Source organism: Syngnathus floridae, chromosome 4, assembly GCF_059516105.1.
Source record: "Syngnathus floridae isolate MCC-2025c chromosome 4, RoL_Sflo_1.0, whole genome shotgun sequence".
NCBI lineage: Eukaryota > Metazoa > Chordata > Actinopteri > Syngnathiformes > Syngnathidae > Syngnathus > Syngnathus floridae.
The window spans coordinates 14,789,197-14,806,841 of record NC_142416.1 but is presented as its reverse complement, the minus strand read 5'-3'; the positions used below and the strand labels follow the sequence as shown (position 1 = coordinate 14,806,841).

At 39.4% G+C, this 17,645-nt stretch overlaps 1 protein-coding gene across 3 annotated transcripts in view; it reads right to left on the bottom strand.

The window, feature by feature from the left end:
• slit2 (slit homolog 2 (Drosophila)) overlaps positions 1 to 17,645 on the bottom strand; it is a 115,973-nt gene that overhangs the window by 81,797 nt on the left and 16,531 nt on the right. For all 3 annotated transcript variants that reach the window (XM_088372448.1, XM_088372450.1, XM_088372449.1), the window contains one exon: positions 725 to 800. The gene's annotated coding sequence lies outside the window, so the exon portion shown is untranslated. The remainder of the gene's footprint in view (positions 1 to 724; positions 801 to 17,645) is intronic.

Here is a 17,645-nt window from a genome sequence, read left to right as displayed (position 1 = left end):
CAGCGCCCATTCTCCCATAAGTCCGGCACTCAGGGACACACACGTCCGACTGTGTCATCTGTCAGGCTGCATAGGGCTTGCTTCACTGACATCAAGCTGAAAATATTCAGCATACACACAGCTGGTGGTGTGGTTGCATGCTAAAAGTCTGAATCAGATTTGTGTGCATGCCCATGTGGGTTGTCGCCCTGTGGGCAACTCAGAGGTGCAAAGTGTTGCTTTGCCAAGTGTTAATTGAGTCACAACGATACTGACTTGAGGCCACGACTGCAGAAAGAAATCAAGTGGCCAACGTTCATAAACACACATTGGCGGTATTTAAAATAAGTGTGTCCCCCGTGGAATACATATCCATGAGTATACTTTGAGTATGTTTTGTTTGTATGTGTTGCTGCACCGTATGTTGAAGTCGCATTTGTTAGCGGTTTAAAGTATAATTACCGTAAAGTCAATGCTAATTTCCACTAGCCCATAAATGTCATTTCAAATTATATGTCAGCGTTTTAGATTTTTTTACTTCTTTATTGACTTGACAAATATTAATCTGGCAGTTTTTTTTTAAATGTTTCACATTTAGAAGTTCCAAGTTAATACAATTTCCAAACAACATAGGTTGGATTTTGATTACACAAAAAATACTTCTTTGGTGTCGGTAAAGGTATGCACTTTAAATAGAATTGTTTGATTTATTTGAATCTAATGAAGTTTAATTTAAAACCCTTACCTCATCCAGCAGAACAGGTCCCAATGTCAAATACTTGGCAACATCTCAAAGCTCCACAATGGTTGTCATGTCATTTCTGAGAAAGATGAGAAATACATTACACATATTTTTGATGTAAAAGCCAGGTTCCATGTTATAAAATGAAGCGTTTGAAATTTGCTACAAAATGTCACTTGACACATTATTAAACGTTGTCCGCTTAAAAAACTTCCAGGCTTCCAGCCAAGCCAAATGTTGGTCAGGCCCGCATAGCATCTTACGGTTAAATTGACACAGACACTCCCGGTTCTTAGCGCTTGTGTCACTGTGAACTCTGCCAATATGGCGTCATACACTACGTTTGACGCAGCCCTTTGTCTGCATGTGTGTGTGTGACAGACCAGACCTGTCATATTATACTCATATTAAAAATTATGAGAAAAATCATCCATTTACCACCCCCCAACTCTTCTCATTGAGTCACACCCTCACATGAAGTGAGGAAGTGTGAGGTGTGGAACGTTTTAGGAGAAGCAAACCAGCATACTTATACGAACATAAACTACGGAACAAATGATGTCCTCGCATGCAAACACACACACACCCATGAGATTTTCTTTTCATTTGGAGAAGACCAGATAAAATTCAACTATAACAGTTATAATGTATTTTAGATTAATCTTGAAATTTCACTCAAAAGCAGAATACCCCCAATGTAAATAAACACAGTAAGCCTGTGTGGCTATTTTCATTGTTTTTAAATTTTGACAGAATTGTAGAAGTGCGACGATTAATCGACAAGTCGTAGACCAAATCAATCGATATTGTTTATATCAATGATTCATTGATTATGAATTCACCTTCTCAATGTTAGCGGATTTCTGCAGTGGAACGATTGTGATGAATCAAAACATTTGAGAGGTCAGGAATTTAAATAACGTTCATAATACATTTCCTTAATATCGGTAAGATTGCTTCAAAACCGGCACAAACATTTCACTTTCGCTTAAATTTTGGCCAAGCTACAAATAATTTGGGGCTTCACTGTATGTCTGCATGATGACATATTTTCCATAATAGATGCCAAACATTACATACAGTACATCATCAACATCGAAAGATTATAGGATGTCAACGAGGACTACATTTTAGGGGCATGGCAGCCTACTCATGGGTTAAGTATTTTTGATGAATCAAATCCTTCCTAGCATCAAGCATGCGACACGACCAGAAAAATGAATCGTGGCAATTTGGAGCTTCCGCAAGAACAATATTGATGGATCCTGAAATACCAAAAAATGAATCACAAGTGTCTCTTGATGAAATTTGGGAGTTTCGCTGTCCTGATGACTCACTCACACAGCACTTTTGGGCCAATAATTTGCCTCACATCAATGAGTCTGAAAACCAAGAAAAGGGGTAATTTTGATAATTACACCCAGCCTTGTTTTGAATATACAAATCCAAACTTTCGCTTGGCGAGGACGCACGATCAGAATACTTGGGTGATGGCTCACAGGATTTCCCCTTGTTGGGAGGGTGTTTGTATGAGTGTGTGAGGTTATAACCTTCTCCACACTTAATTTCACATGGAATCGTGCCGCTGCGGGGCTGACTCGACTGACACACGTGCAGCGCGCCAGCCAGCCGCCTGTTTCACCACCCAAAACGTCTCTCGGGTGCGTGCCTTTGATCAGGGTGACATTTTAAAAAGGGGTGTGGAAGGCTGGAGACAGAGGGCTTGCGGTGGCATGGTGACTGCTGGTTTTATTTGCTTTGATGCTGATTCTCACTGATTGAAAAACCCAGATTTTATTCGGCTGAGCCTGTGTCTGGTGCGAGTACTGTACGTACGCACCAGTGGAGGTAGTGTCAATACTTTAGAACGGCACTCAAGAAGAATCTTCAGTTATTTGCACTTTACTTAGGTATTTAGTATACTTTCTACATTTGGAAAAAGTCAATTTTACACCTTACTATTTCATGACAAGTTAATTCCTTTATGTCAACCTGCACAGATTGATTGAGATCTCAGGGAATAAAGAAAAAGTGGGAAAAAGAAAACCCCAAATGGCAGCGACATGGAGAAACATGAATCAAGGGGTAGTAACAACACAACAGATTCTAAGAAGCAAGATATTTCCTATTTATGGGTTTATGTAAGAGAGTTGTATGTATGAATGTCATGAATTGTATATGTGGAGTGTTGAGTCTTGTGCCAGTCTTAAAGGAATCAGATTTTTCTGTTTAAACATTCTCTGCTTAATCTGTATTTAAAAAACAAAACAAATGCACACACAATGGAAAATTTAACATTTTCTGTTCTTTACCAATTTACATTTAAAAATGTCCTTTAGTTTTTACTTTTGTACTTAAATTCAGAATTTTTGATTGTCTGGCAACCAATTCACAATCGTGTGCACTTTTGCCACGTCTGGTATGCACACATACCGGCACACTTTCTCTAATTTGCAGAGCAACAGCGCAAGAAAAAAATAGTAAATATTACAGCGTGTATAATTGCTGTTTTGCTCAGAAACCGGCCTAGCAACGGACAAGCCATAAAAATATGCGATGTGAAAAAGACATGATTTCATGTGTGAAGTTTTCGAGTGAATCACATGCACTGTTTGTGTGGGAAGGGTGGGGTGTGCATTGATTGGCTTGATGCTTCAGTTCCCCAACTCTGAACAAGAATATGGAATAGCAATAGAAAATGGATGAATGGAGATGCACAAAAAGTCTGATGACTAGAGCAATTTTTCATTTTCAATATGCATCTTCTGCATTAACAGAGTCCATATTGACACTGTTATTCCTTTGCGCTTGGATGGCTCGTGTGTGTGTGTGTGTGTATTGGTGAGACAGCTGCTTCTATTATCTGCTATATGATGCTTTGCTCTGAAAATCATTCCACCACAGGAAACGTTCATTAAAAAAAATATAAACGTTATCAGTGTGAGCCTGACTATTTATTGACGGCACCTACGGAAAATTAAATGGAAATGCCAGCATTGAAATCTGAAATTAAAGCGGTCGAAGCAAAAAGCTGCGGGCTTGTTAAAGAGTAATTATTGTGACCAGCCACAACTGCAAATTGTTTTTTCTATATAATTTATCCAGGAACAATTGTCGAAATAACGTGACCAGGGGTAATAGATAACAAAAAGTTGTCTGCCGGCTATTACAAAATGATTTATTGGAGCTCAGGATGGAGTGGCACATTTGTCAGCCAGCGTGTTAAGTGTCACACGGGCATGACACATGTGTGTGACAGCTCCCAGCAAAAAAACAAAAAAAAAAAACACCACAGTTGGACTTGAAGGCTGATAACTAGTGACAAGGAGGCAAGAGGACGGAAGAAGGAAGGGAAAGAACACTTGTAGATTGTTGCTGAAGGCTACATACACATCATGACTGCAATAAGGTGCTCAGAGCAAGAGTTTCTGATTTGACAGCATAGAAATACACGGGAAAGCTCTGAATGCGTACTCCTGCAACTTAATTCCACTATTTATATTTATAATCCAGTGATCATTTAGAACACACTGTTAAGAATAACACTGTCACTATATTAGTCCACTAACATTGACATTGCAATTGCAAGAAGAATTGATTATCAAAGATTTTAGAATGAAGTATTTTATTTATCCTGCAATTAAAGAGAAAAACTGGCCTAATTAATTTAAGTAGCGTTGAGGGTTATTTTTGTTTATTGTAGCTTAGCGAGCTAGTTCTCCCGTGGGTAGCTCTAATGCAGTTAAGATACCTTTAATGTCGAATTGCTTGGTTCAGTCCATTAGCTTGCTCAACACTGCTGAATCAGCAGTGATGAGCAAGTAGTGCTGATAGTGTTGTAGTTCACTCGCCAGACTTCCGTGCAAGCAGCATGTGTTCCGTTCTCACTTCAGTGACAGCACTAAATTTTCTGCAACACAAATTTCTTTCATTTTTGTGCGTACGAGAACCTGTGAGCCCCTTAACCCCCCCCCACTTGTCTTCATTTGTTTATACCCAAACTCCTTAGTTTCTTGCATTTCCTGGCACACACAATAAAACACCACTATGATTTTACCATCCTTATAAAGAGGCTGTGTTCACATACAACCAAAGCCAAGGGGACTACTGCAGGAAAGGTTATGATGCAAGATGGCCCCATTGCTCATGTTTATAGCTGTCAGTTAGCCGAGATGTGCGTCAGCCTTTTGTTTAATAAGCAACACGGCCTTTCTGTACATAAATTGATTCACCTTCATGAAGTCTACTGTCGTACAGAGGTCACATGATTACTTTGTCTTACTTCTAATTTTGCAAACGCTGTAGCCTGTAAACAGGATTTTATATTAGTATACCACAACCTCATAAACATTGATTGAAGACTTTAAATTGCCAATTGGTGTGAATGTGTCTCTATGTTTCCAATAAAATTCTCAGTCTAGACCTGTTGCTAAGCTACTTGGTAAATAAGATAACAGAATTTCTCTACTCAAGCAAATATATGACATTTTATTTCTTAACGTGAAAATAATGAACGTGGTTTTGAATGGCAAAGCTCTCTATTCAACCACTTGTCCCTTGATATCACTCCATCTTCCCGTCACCATGTTTCCTTGGTCCTGATCCAACTTTTTTCTTCCTGTGGTTGTTTGATAATGTTAATCATGAGGGGGGACCCGCTGGGCCCCCAGAATGAACACACATGCACATGTATTAACACCTCCAGCCTATTTAAAGAGATCTAAAACTGTTCTTCAATTTCATTACATTTTTGCCAGTTCAGCAGCTATGGCTATATCATGGCCAATACAGACAGAAAAAAAAAAACAATCAAATGACTTTCAAAAGACCAACGTCTTCATTCCTCAAACTCCGCAGGTCATCAGACTCCCAAACAATCTGAAACCTTCTTTGAGATGTAACATCCAATTTCCACTCCACTTTCTTTTTCTTGGCCCAACCTCAAGTTTAAGTGCTTTTTGTTCATTAAAGTTGTAGGAATTAATTTCCTGTAGAGATAGTGACGAAAGGATTTGTCATCTATGTATGTTTATTTAAGTAACACAACGGAGTGTATTTTACAATTCTGGTTTCGAATGACATGTTATTTTGGACCACTTAACCACATCATTGAGGATAGCCTGCATGTGCATGTAATGTTCACATGGCACGTGCCTGTCAGGATATGTTGTCTCAATTGTGTGTGTTGATGTGTGTGTGTGTGCGTCTGATTGCTTTTGGTAGCATTATTAACCTCAGCGGCCAGGAGCAGTAAATGAAATGTCAAACATCATATCAGTTCGAGGGCAGACACGCCCGTACACACAAGGAAATGACAATACCACCCTGGTGTCCATTTTGGAAGATTGGTATGTAAATGAAGGTAAATTAATCCTGACCTCAACATGTTGCTTTCGAGCGAGCTGTCAATCAGCGGCTTCATCACTCATCATTTGTGTTGTCACTCATTTGCTGCTACAATATTTTCTCCGATGTTTGGCATTGTTGATGTAAATTAAGCTGCACAAATGCATATATTGCATACAATATAGTATATAACATACTGTAAAAACAATATCTGTAAAAAACAATATTTAAAAAAATATTATATTTGTAAAACACTGAAAAAACTAAGCATTATGAAAAGATATCATTTTGACGGAGCACTTGTAAAGTTTGGGGATATAATGGTACTCAATGGAAATCAGATCAGTGAAGCAGTACGTGTCACATTATTCAAGCCCCGAAGCTGTCCCCCACATCCAGGAGCTCAAAGATACTTTTGGTGAACCGAAGGCCGGGAATAAGGCCATGGAGAGCATGAAATAAGCTTTTATTGTAATCATGGCCTCCGGGCTTTTGTGGTAGCCGCTGCAGAAAATCCCCACCCTACATCCTGTGCGGTACCACATAGCCACTGAAGGCTTCACACAAGTTCCTTTGAGGGTCAGGTAGCAGCACAAAATGATGTGTAACAATGACGTGGCACCTCATTTATATGACTTTGCAATATATAAAAAAAAAGCCTTAGGGTATATAACAGTGACCTAGTAAAAAAATGTTACCATTCTTGCATTTCACATACAGATGACGAACACAAGGACCAACAAAATACAACAAAATACAAGGCTGTGATTTGCACGACAAGGCCAGTAGTTGGTGATGTCACCTTGTTGAGAAACATGAATTTGAATTGCTTCAAAAGGTTATGCAACAAATATTAAGTTAAGGGTGCCATTAGTTTTGTCCAGGCATGTGTCATGAGGTTTCTTTTGTTGTTGTTGTTTTAATAATTTGGTTAAACTACAATTGAGGTTAATTTAATTGGTTAATTGTCATTATTTTTTCAATATTAGTACTATTACAATTGTTTTTTTGTCTTTCATTATATATTTTTTCTTTTCAAGAGTACCAACATCTTCACGTGTGTATGCAAGTCTGATTCATTCCATTAATATTTTTGCTGAAAATAAAAGGAACTAATACACTACTAACTAATCAAATTGGACATCTGATTATTTGAAAAACTAATGTCATTATGCTGATAATGCAAAAGTGATAAATGATGCATTATAATGTTTTAGTGATGCTTTTTTTCCACTCCATGTCTCATGTGACAGTAACTAATTATAAATACATTTCCGTATTAAAACCAGACAGCAGTTCTGTAGTAATAAATTTTGTTCTCATCATTCTTCACTTATGTGCCATCCAAACACAACCAAGCCTGAGAATGCTTACCAATGAAGGCCTACTGAACAGTTCGATGATACTATCATATTTCCGGGTATTTCACAATAGAAATGCTGAAAAATGCACGCTAACTAATCCAAAGTATATCAGTGGAAATGAGGCTTTCAAACAAGCTGTAAACACAAAGCGCGGGCAGGTCTCACATCACAAAATTTGTGGCATGTGTTTATGCAAGACTTCAAAATTTGAAAACTACACATTGCCTGTGTATGCATGTGTAGCGGATGCATGTATGAATATGTATACGCATGGCGTGTGTTTGATCCTCCATTTGTGGATGTGAAATCAGATTAAACGGGAGGAACAGTGTGCTCAGCTACGCTCGCTCTACTCTGTGGTATGTGAGAATGTTTTTGTGTGTGTGTGCTGGGGTGGGGGCTAAAATTGCAGTCTTTGCCTCTCAGCTATTTAACTTGGGGGGCATCGATGCACAGGTCTCGGTATGTATATATAATGCATGTATAAAAGTTAGAGCCCACCTGCTGATGGCTGTGATAAGAAACAAATAGCGCTCAGTCTCCTGTTACGATCATAACATCCGCGCTTGACAGAAAATGACTAAAACATGAAGTCCATGTTTCTATCATGTTGTTGGAGGACTTATGGGTTTTTTCATTATACATAAGGAATCTGCTTAAAAGAAAATGTTAAATTCGTGTGCAACAGTCGGATTTTTATAACGGCTTGAGATAAGACAATGCTAACAGCAAAGGTAACATTCTCAAAGTGTTGAAAGTTTGCATATTTATATTCCCACTTCTCCACAAAGGAAGAGCTCTCTAGTCCAAGATCCTTTTTTTTTTTTTTAAATTGCATGCAGATTTGAGGCAGGATTTTGCTGCCTAATTAAATGGAAAAACATGTTCTAGTCTTCATGGTTTTGATCAAGCGTTACAAATCGGAAACACAACCTAAAAGCTGGACAGAAATGACAAACATGAACAGTGATCTGAGATTATCAAATTGTATGCAGACCAACATAAGGTTGTGGATGGGAACTAGGTCTTCAAAATGCAGGAAGCAAAACAATGTGGAAGAGGAGGGTATTTGCATAAAAAGACAGGCCGAACATTATTGTTGGTCAAGTTACATCTTTTTTTTTTGGCATCGATCATGAGTTAACGGTTTAGTACACAGTATAATCAAGGCATTCATTCATAAAAACTTTTCAAAACTAATGTCTAGCTTTAAAAAGGGAAACGCTAATGTAGATAGGTGATTATTAATGAAGAGCATAATGTTTTATTTTTTGGACAGAAAACTAGTTAAGCTTGAATCAACAGCACCTCTACTGGTTACAGACAGGTATTGCATTCCAATTTTTAACAATTAATTCTTCCATTCCATCTGTCTTTGGTTACTATGCCAATGGCAAATTGACGAGTCTCCCAATTAAATATCAACTGTTGCTTTAACACACAACTCATTCACACAGTGAAATTGAGACCATCTGCGTAACTTTTTGGAAAACAAATCCATCTTGCAGAAACAATCAGCATAACCTTTGCACCCGCATTGACCTTTGTACGTGTGTGTCACCCAACTCTCAGCCGTCCCACACCAGGTGACCATGTGTTAAAGCTTCAACAGGACACGTCCATCAGCAGTAAGGAAATTACCACTTGGAGAATAAGAGGAATCAGTGTTCTCCGAACAACGGGGCAAAAGAGAGGGCAAGGCGGATGGATGGACAAAGATACAAGCTGACCTCTATCATTTCCATCGTATGACTTTTCTTATTTCCACTTGTTGAAATTGTTTCTCTAGCCAGCCGCAATAGTGACATTTGGAAAACCTTTCCCAGACATCACGTGTGTTTTTCAGGATAACATTACAGGAAATTTCCCCTTCGTTCCTCACAAAGACAGTGAGGTTATGACACACACGAAACAAGTGCCAGTACAATACAGAAAAGTGAACACACCCCTACGCTTGCTGTACACAAACAAAGACTGTCATGGGGCCAAAGAAAATGAGATGTACTGGCCTAACCTAAAGACTGGTGAGCATCACCAATCCATGCAGATAAATCAATCACTGCTTTTGAAAACAGAGATTCAATCTGACACTGTCCAGTTCTGGAGACTCATGAACAACTTGACATGCCAAGTGGCCCATTTTTTTGCACACTGGGCCTTTTTTTGGGAGCATATATCCGGAGAGTTCGTCATAGATAAACCACCATATCCAAAGTGGTTCTAAATGATGTTGCCAGTGCAAACAGACATGGTGGGTGCATTTCTCCAGAGGGTGTCTAACGAGGCACAAAAACCAACCACACGCCGATTTCCTGTCTACTGGGATGCTTTCAAAGTTTCTGGAACTGTCTGAATTGAAGGAAGGATCAGCGTATTCTCAGTGCCACCTCTTTCCCATAAATCTGTGGGGCAGCTCTCTGAGCAACTGCAAAACATAAACAACTACGGTAGGAAGGGGAAAAAAAAAAAAGAATTACATGAATACTGTAATTACATGTGTTTTTCGGAAAGGGTGGTGCTGTTTTACATATTTTATATAAATCAGATGAAGAAATACAATGGAACCTTAAAGGTCACATGCAGTCCACAACTAATTTGTTCAGATTTCAAAACAATTTGTCTCTTGGAAATACACAACATTGAGAGTGTCCATTCAAACCGCTTTATTAAATTTACAGGAAGTGTTTTATGGCTCATTTAATATCCATACAAGTGGAAAAATAAGTTCAAAACAATGACATGTGATTTTGCAAGTGAAGTTAGAACAGAACGGAAGAAGCGACGTGAGATGAGCTTCAGAGCAAATTTTGTTTTACTAAAAAAGATGGCAGATTAGCACATTTATTCGCTCGCATGACGTACAACTTGAAAACATGGCTGGTCTCTCTGTGTGTGTTTGTGGTTGGTGTTTCATATCAAGTGTCGGTACTTTGTATTAAATTGGGTTCACATAAAGTTACTGGCTTCCCTACATTGGCTGAGTGAGGTAACAAAGTGGGACCTCTGTATGTTATGGTTACGCGATTAACGGCAAACTGTAAATGTTAGCATGTTATGACTACAGCTTTCCCTTCGTTGAATGGTGTTGACAAACAGCCCATGTTTTCATTTCCAGATGTTCTTTAGGTTTCTTGTTGTTTCACAGACTGGGTGTTTCCCACAGCTGTTGTAGATAACGTAATACGTCAGCCGAGTTGTCCGACAAAGGGGGTTGACTCATTGGGCTCTATATCCGTGGACAGCGCTCATGAGCTTAGGCGTTAAAACGAGCGCATCTTGATTTTTGTGCCAGTGCCAACTTTACTTCATCCGCAAGAAGAAGTCTTCTTGCACTTAGCTTAGCACAAGTCGAAATCCCGTGCTGACTTCAAAGCAAATGTGAAGAGCCACTTCCATTGGGTGGGAGAAAGCGGTGTTCACTCCCACAACGGCGCAGGCGCCAGTTTCTAACTACTACTGAAAAAGAATCCACCTATAAGCATCGCACTTTGCGCTAAATTTGCGCTGGACATTAAAATAGCACATGTAGCTACAATGCACATCTGGTCCAACAATTTCTATGTGCAACGTTAACTGATGGTTAGTCATCCAAGCTAAGCACATTTTTGCCGACTCTCATCACCGTTCTTTTCAAGAAAGTTCTGCCTTTCCTTAAGTCAACTCAAAAGAAAATTGGTCACAACTCGCTGATGCTGCCCAATTAAATCATGAACCTGAATTTGATACGAGTTCATAAGCCTACATTCTTAGCTCAGATTTGCAGACTGATAATAAATAAATATTATGCAACATATCAACTTTAATTACATCTGCTTTCGGGCATACACGTTCACTCTCAAACACACAAATACGTACACTGCAGCGCAAGGCCCCATTAAAATCTGGTTCGTCTGACTCAGCCGGAGAGATAATTTATAACCAAGTCTAGTCTAAACTATAACTGTGGATGTCATTAAGAATGTGTGTGCGGGTGTGAATGATAGAGAGAAAGATCTAGCTCTCATTTTGATTAAATCTATATCTATATCCTCCATCCTTTATGATCGTACTTTTCTCAAACGTATGCATAAATTCAAAAGTATTTTATATAAGGGTATGAAACTTTGTTTAGCATTAAGTTCTAAGACAAAAACTGCAAAACAGTATCGTGCTCATGGATGTCTTTTGTGCATGCAAGTGTGTGAGCTACAGGTCAGGCTTGCCCTCCCTTCTCACTGACCTACCCACTTCGATCAAAGCAAACCTACAGGACAAACTGTGAAGTGGCCTCTGTTCTGCACACCGCCAGGAAAATTCGACTCACTGGAATACAGTCACCATGGAAACCATCAACCATTGTGTAAGTGTGTGTGCTTGTACACACACAGACAACTCTTGGCAAGATAGGAGAACCTGAACTTTACATTATGTTTGAAATCTCTTACTCATATATCATTTAATGAATGTAATGTATGTACTGTAACAACATTAATCTGGAATCACCAAGAATCACTGCCCAATACACAACCCCAAAATTGTGACAGATTTTGGCTTCTGGAATTTATAGTTTGATCTTTTCTCTTCTGGTCCAGAGCATGCTACCTCTAGGTCTTGCAAAATCTCATTCGACAACTGAGTGATGCTCCATCCCTGGCGCCTTGGAGCCCAGGGACTACATTTCTGGGCATAGCCTAGCTACAACTTCCTTTTGGCGCTGCAATGTTTTCGCTGGCATTTAAAGACATAATCAAATATGGTGGCGCTTGAAAGAAGCAATCTTGAGCTTATTGAGTTGTGACAGCTTCAGACGTGTGTCATATGCCATATTCATCTGCATTTAGAACAGCATGAATAAAATGATGGTTTTGGAATTTGTTGTGTGTCTGAAGGATTGACCATAGAAAATAAGTGGCATTTATATTATTTGAGGTACTGGGCGATCAATTCAAATTCATGGCTTTCTCTTTTGACTTTCTTTTTATAAGATGGTTTAGTGCTCAATTTCATCAATTTTATGAGCTGAAGAAAGACTACTGTATACTGTGAACTCATCGCCAGTCAATCAAAGGGTGATTGCAAAGCGTGCTTTGGTCCCCTAGAGAATGTGTTCACGTTGACCATGTGAAAGGCAGTCTAGAATTGCTTTGGACAATTTTCAGGTCCTGTATGACAGAGAATCCAATCACCAGAATCCAATCAATCACCTCTGGGACATGCTGTTTTGTTGTATACCAGAGACCTGATTGATGCACTGATCCACGTTTGGGATCAGGGAGATCATCCAATGTCTTATCACGAGCATGGCCAGACCTAATTGATAGTCCATACAGGTACAAGTACATGTAGAGCAAAAACCAGTGAGCCGCACTGGAAATTTAAGGAGTCATAAGAAAATAATTTAGATTAAGTAATGTAATTTTTAATTCTGATTGTTTGTAGTTTGTTTTGTTGTCACTGAATTACACTATTGTTTTACACTGTGGCCAGAATAGAAAACACAATTCAGGGATTCTGATTCAATCGTACAATATTTCTCACAAGTGATCTGGCCGTTTTGTTTTTTTCCCCATCTTGGATTGTGGAGTCATGTCCCGGTTTAAAACAAACAATACTGTTTTTCAGTTCCTTCCACCATAACCTCATCCGTCCCTTTTTTGGTATAACACACAACAAATTTATCCAGCTGACTATGAGAAAGTGCATGACTTTCTTCTGGCAAGGTTTTGTGTTGTCATTTGGGACTAGGTATCATTTAAGTTCTAGTTGACATGAATAGTAAAACCCTTGATGTGGATAGTTGATGGTCAGGCAATTACACAATGGTAATAATTTACAACCATGTTGACATCTGCGTGAGCCTTTACTGAGCTGCGCCTGGAGGCAAATGTTAATTTTGTTGGAAGGCTTATCACATGTCATTCCTGAGGGAGATTAAGCTCAGAGGCAACTTTTTTTTCACAACTCAAGCATCAGTGAATGTTTGTGTAACATTTTAATTACCTAATTGGTTCAAGGAAATTCTATCTGGCACATGAACAACAATAAATGTTCCACGGTTCAATAGTGGAGGTCCTGCAAGTTCTACATCTGTATGGCATTTACTACGCCGCATTGCGCAACTGATCCTCAAAGGTGAAACTGTACACTTGCTTCAAGAGCCACTTCCACCCATGCCAGATAATGAATAAGAGACTACAGTGCATGGAGCACATGCATACAGAGCAACAGACAGAAGACAGAGATGGAAAGACCACCTTGAGTTTCATCATACTCACCCTTGCAAATCAATAACCCGGGTTGCAGCATCCACCCAAACACACAGATGAGCAAGCTTGCCAACATAGCAATGTTCACACATGAATAGTGAAAGGTTTCATCAGGGAGTCTTCACTGAAATTGAAACAAATCACTGGAATCGGAACTGGCATCGTTCAAATCGCAAACAATGGCCAACCTTTCAATTTAGGCAATATATCAAACAACTTGACCCATAATTAACCATCCGTTAAGAAAACAGACACAGGTTACGTACTATATTTTACAATATCTTCAGTTTATTATTCTCTTTTCATTTGAGGTAATGTGGTGAAGCAGCACCCTCTATTGGCCCGGAGTCACGGGCCCAACTCTCTGACACGATGCAGATGTCCTCCCTCCCTCTCTCGCGAGCATTTTCTCATTACTTATTCCCGTCAGGAATGTGTGGACAAGCAAAGAAGGAGACAGGAAGGTGACACTGATTAGTGCAAATCCATACACATTTAAATACAAGCCGATAAACAAACATGCAGGTTGCATGAGGGGCAATACAAAAAGCAGCACTATCATATTGAATATACAAAATGCATACCATGCATATATATTATTATAAACACTATTCACTACTTTACTTTCATTGGCACTTTAATTCAAATGTGCACTTTCTCATGGTCTTTTCCGTCTAAATTGTGATCGGCAAATGAAATATAATAAGAGCACTTTAAAGGACTCTGGAAATCCACTCTTGTAAAAGTCAAAAAGTAAGTTGACGCTTAAAATGAGAATTCATGGCACACTTGCTGTAACGTTCACATATTTCACACTTTTCCTGTTAAAGAAAGGATGAGGTCATTTCAATTAAAGTGCAAACATTTGGGTTCAAGTAATGAGTTAGTGACAAACGTAATGGCCGTCGAGTTTTTTTTTTTTAATGAATGTGGGCTATACAGCAAAACCAGATCTTCAGATGGGCCTCACTGCAACTGTTCATGAAATTGCAACAATTCAAGGTTAAGAATGAACTTTATGTCTCTAGTTTTATTCTAACTTGGCCAAGGTGCTTTGGTAAAATGGCCGATCATAAATTGTCTTTCCATGACAACTCTTCACTGGATAACGGTAAAGTACTTTTGGGTAAATCATTATGTCAACTACTGCTTGCAAGGTCCAAGGAATGAACCATACTTCATATACTTTTCTTAAAAACCAAAATACAAAACAAAAAATGAAGCAGAGATATTCTATGTTCATATTATTTATATCAATGTTTAATGGATTTGAAACAAAGGTAAAGCCTGAGAATTAAATGTTAATTATAGCTCAATATTGACAATACCTACATCCCTACCTTTACAGCATCCACAGGATTTTTCACATATCAGGATTATCTATAGGAAATAAAGGGACAGTGAAAATAAATTGCGTAGGCTGCATCTATTCCACCAAATACAATACCAGCCTCTTGAACGCACAAGTATTGTAATCTAATCATTTATCATTCTGAGGTTGTACTGAGCTACCACAATCTTTTTGACAATTCAATTGTTAAAAAAAAAGACATGCCTGGATGAGTTTAGTGAGGAAGAACTTGACTTGAGCCCTGACCTCAAACCCCTTTAGCATGACCTTTAACACAGTCACCTTTGACCACACAAATCTTCTGGATGAAAGTCCACACTCCAAAATATCACAGAAAGACTTTGCATCCTGAAAACCTATAGAGTATCGTATACAGCCCATCCTTCCAGGATGTCACACCAACTCTGGAACAAAAACATCACTTGTCACACATACATACAATAATGCTACACATGCTGATGTACGGTTTGTGGCAGTCCAATTTCCACAGAGACCGATTTTCTCACTTCCTCTGGTGAAAGCATCATGTAAGAACTGCCATATACATCTACACCTTGTGCTTGGTTATTGCAGTTCTTCCTGGAGCTCACTTCCTGGTATTCACAAATGTGTGAAATGACGCCGTCTGCATGCCAACATAGTGGCTCATTCCCAGCTCGATTTATTTCTAATATGACAAAGTTATGAAGTATAGAGGTATTATTCAACTTGTGATTAACATGTCAATGCATACAGGGTCGGAAAAGGGGAAAGTTGAGTGTATCCGCTATGCACTCGCAAACCAACTTGATGAAACATCTGTGCGTGCATGGATGAGCGCTCAAACGTGTGTGTATGTGTAAGTCATAATCGATTTACAGTGAGAAAATTCGGCTTTCCATGCCTGCGGTATCTCATTGTTGGCCCAGAGTTAGGTAGAATTTCTTTTGGCAGGTCTGGTATTCCCACACACATACATAAGAGTGTGAAGACTTGTTTCATCAGAACATATGAGAGAACGGGCACGGCACTGTTGGCATGTGGGTTAGATTAGGCAGGCCTGTCGCGCTTTATAAGCATTGTTCTTAAATATAGAGCAAGAGGGACAGTGAGGGAGTGCTGAGGAAGGGGACGAGGAGGGGGGGGGAGACTGGGAAAGAAGGAAAGGGAAGCGCATGTTTCCATCAACAGCGCAGCGCTGGTTCTTATGTGACCGACACCGTTTTCATTTGCGGTATAAAGATGCAAGAGCAGTTACAACACTCAAATATCAAAAGGTGCTTTACAGCTCATATCTTACACAAAGTGATGGATACTGTTCTCCCGATACTCCGGGGTGAGTTGCACATTGTTGTTAGTAGCAACCTCCGTTACATTGTTACCAGATGAGATTTATCACCTATGCCTGTGTAGGTGCATTATCTGAATACCATATTTCCCCAAATAGTGCCAAGATCTTGATTTTCCACGCTGAGGGTTGCCAAGTCTTTATTGGGTGCAGATTTGAATTAGAGGTGGCGCCGATCTTTTTCTTTTTGCCTCAGAATATGTTCTCATGTTGTTGCACAAAGCCACCTTTTTGATCCTCAGCCATACTGCAGAGACAAATTGAAATAAAACTGAGTTAAGTTTTGGTGCCATGCTGTTTTTTTTTTTCGTTTGTCATGCATGTTTTATGTGAAAAAATCTATATTTTATGAAGGTGTACAGTTCGATGCTGATCCAGAAGAGCAGAACATCAGGGCCCTTGATTTACTGCTTGCTACAAAATTGTACAAGTTTGACTTGGAGCCATGATTCCTTTCCAAACACTGACTGAGTTTATGGTTAGAAAACTGACAACATGGTACAAATCCTGCAGTCAATTCCCATATTGATTGGTATTTCTAAGTATAGTAGTGGAAAACTTGCTCCGACTTTATGAATTCTACTTAACAATAAGCAGACTTAAGACAACTGCAACACGGCTTTATTGGACTTGGCTACTGAGTACACTTGACCTTGCATGTGTTTTCAGTTTGCCTATTTCCTCCTGTCCCGCCTTCCCCCATACTCCCCCAGGGCGAGATCTTTCCCCGTGTACCTTCACTTATAATGACCCTGTACCTCCAAAGTCATACAGCGTACCTTCACCTCCTCCCCACGTGGTGTGCGAGATCACAGGCAAGTGCATTATTGTGAGTAGAAATAATGATAATCCTCCACAGCCCCCTTGTGCCTCACTCATAAGCCCCCCCCGAGCTCCTTTTCACCATTAACGTCCAGAACACACGTCAGCCTGAGCCCCCTGGCTTACCTTCAGACTGTCCAGATTCAAAAAAGGCAGACGGCTTACAGAGCAAGAGGGAAGGGGGGTGGGGTCAGGAGAAAGCAGCTTGACGCAGCTAAAGTTATGAGACACTACTCGGGAAAAGACTTTTCTCAATATAGTCTACTCAAGTGATTTGAGTCCCCTCAATTAGTTTCATATGAGTAAAACATAAGTAATGACTTCTCCTGGGATCCTGAAAGGCTATCGACACTATGGCCAAAATCCAATAATTACAGTGACCCCCCAAAATCTTCTTGTACTCTACTCTCTGTACTACACTCATCAAAAAACACTCATGTAATCATTTCATTTATTTTTCTTACTTTTC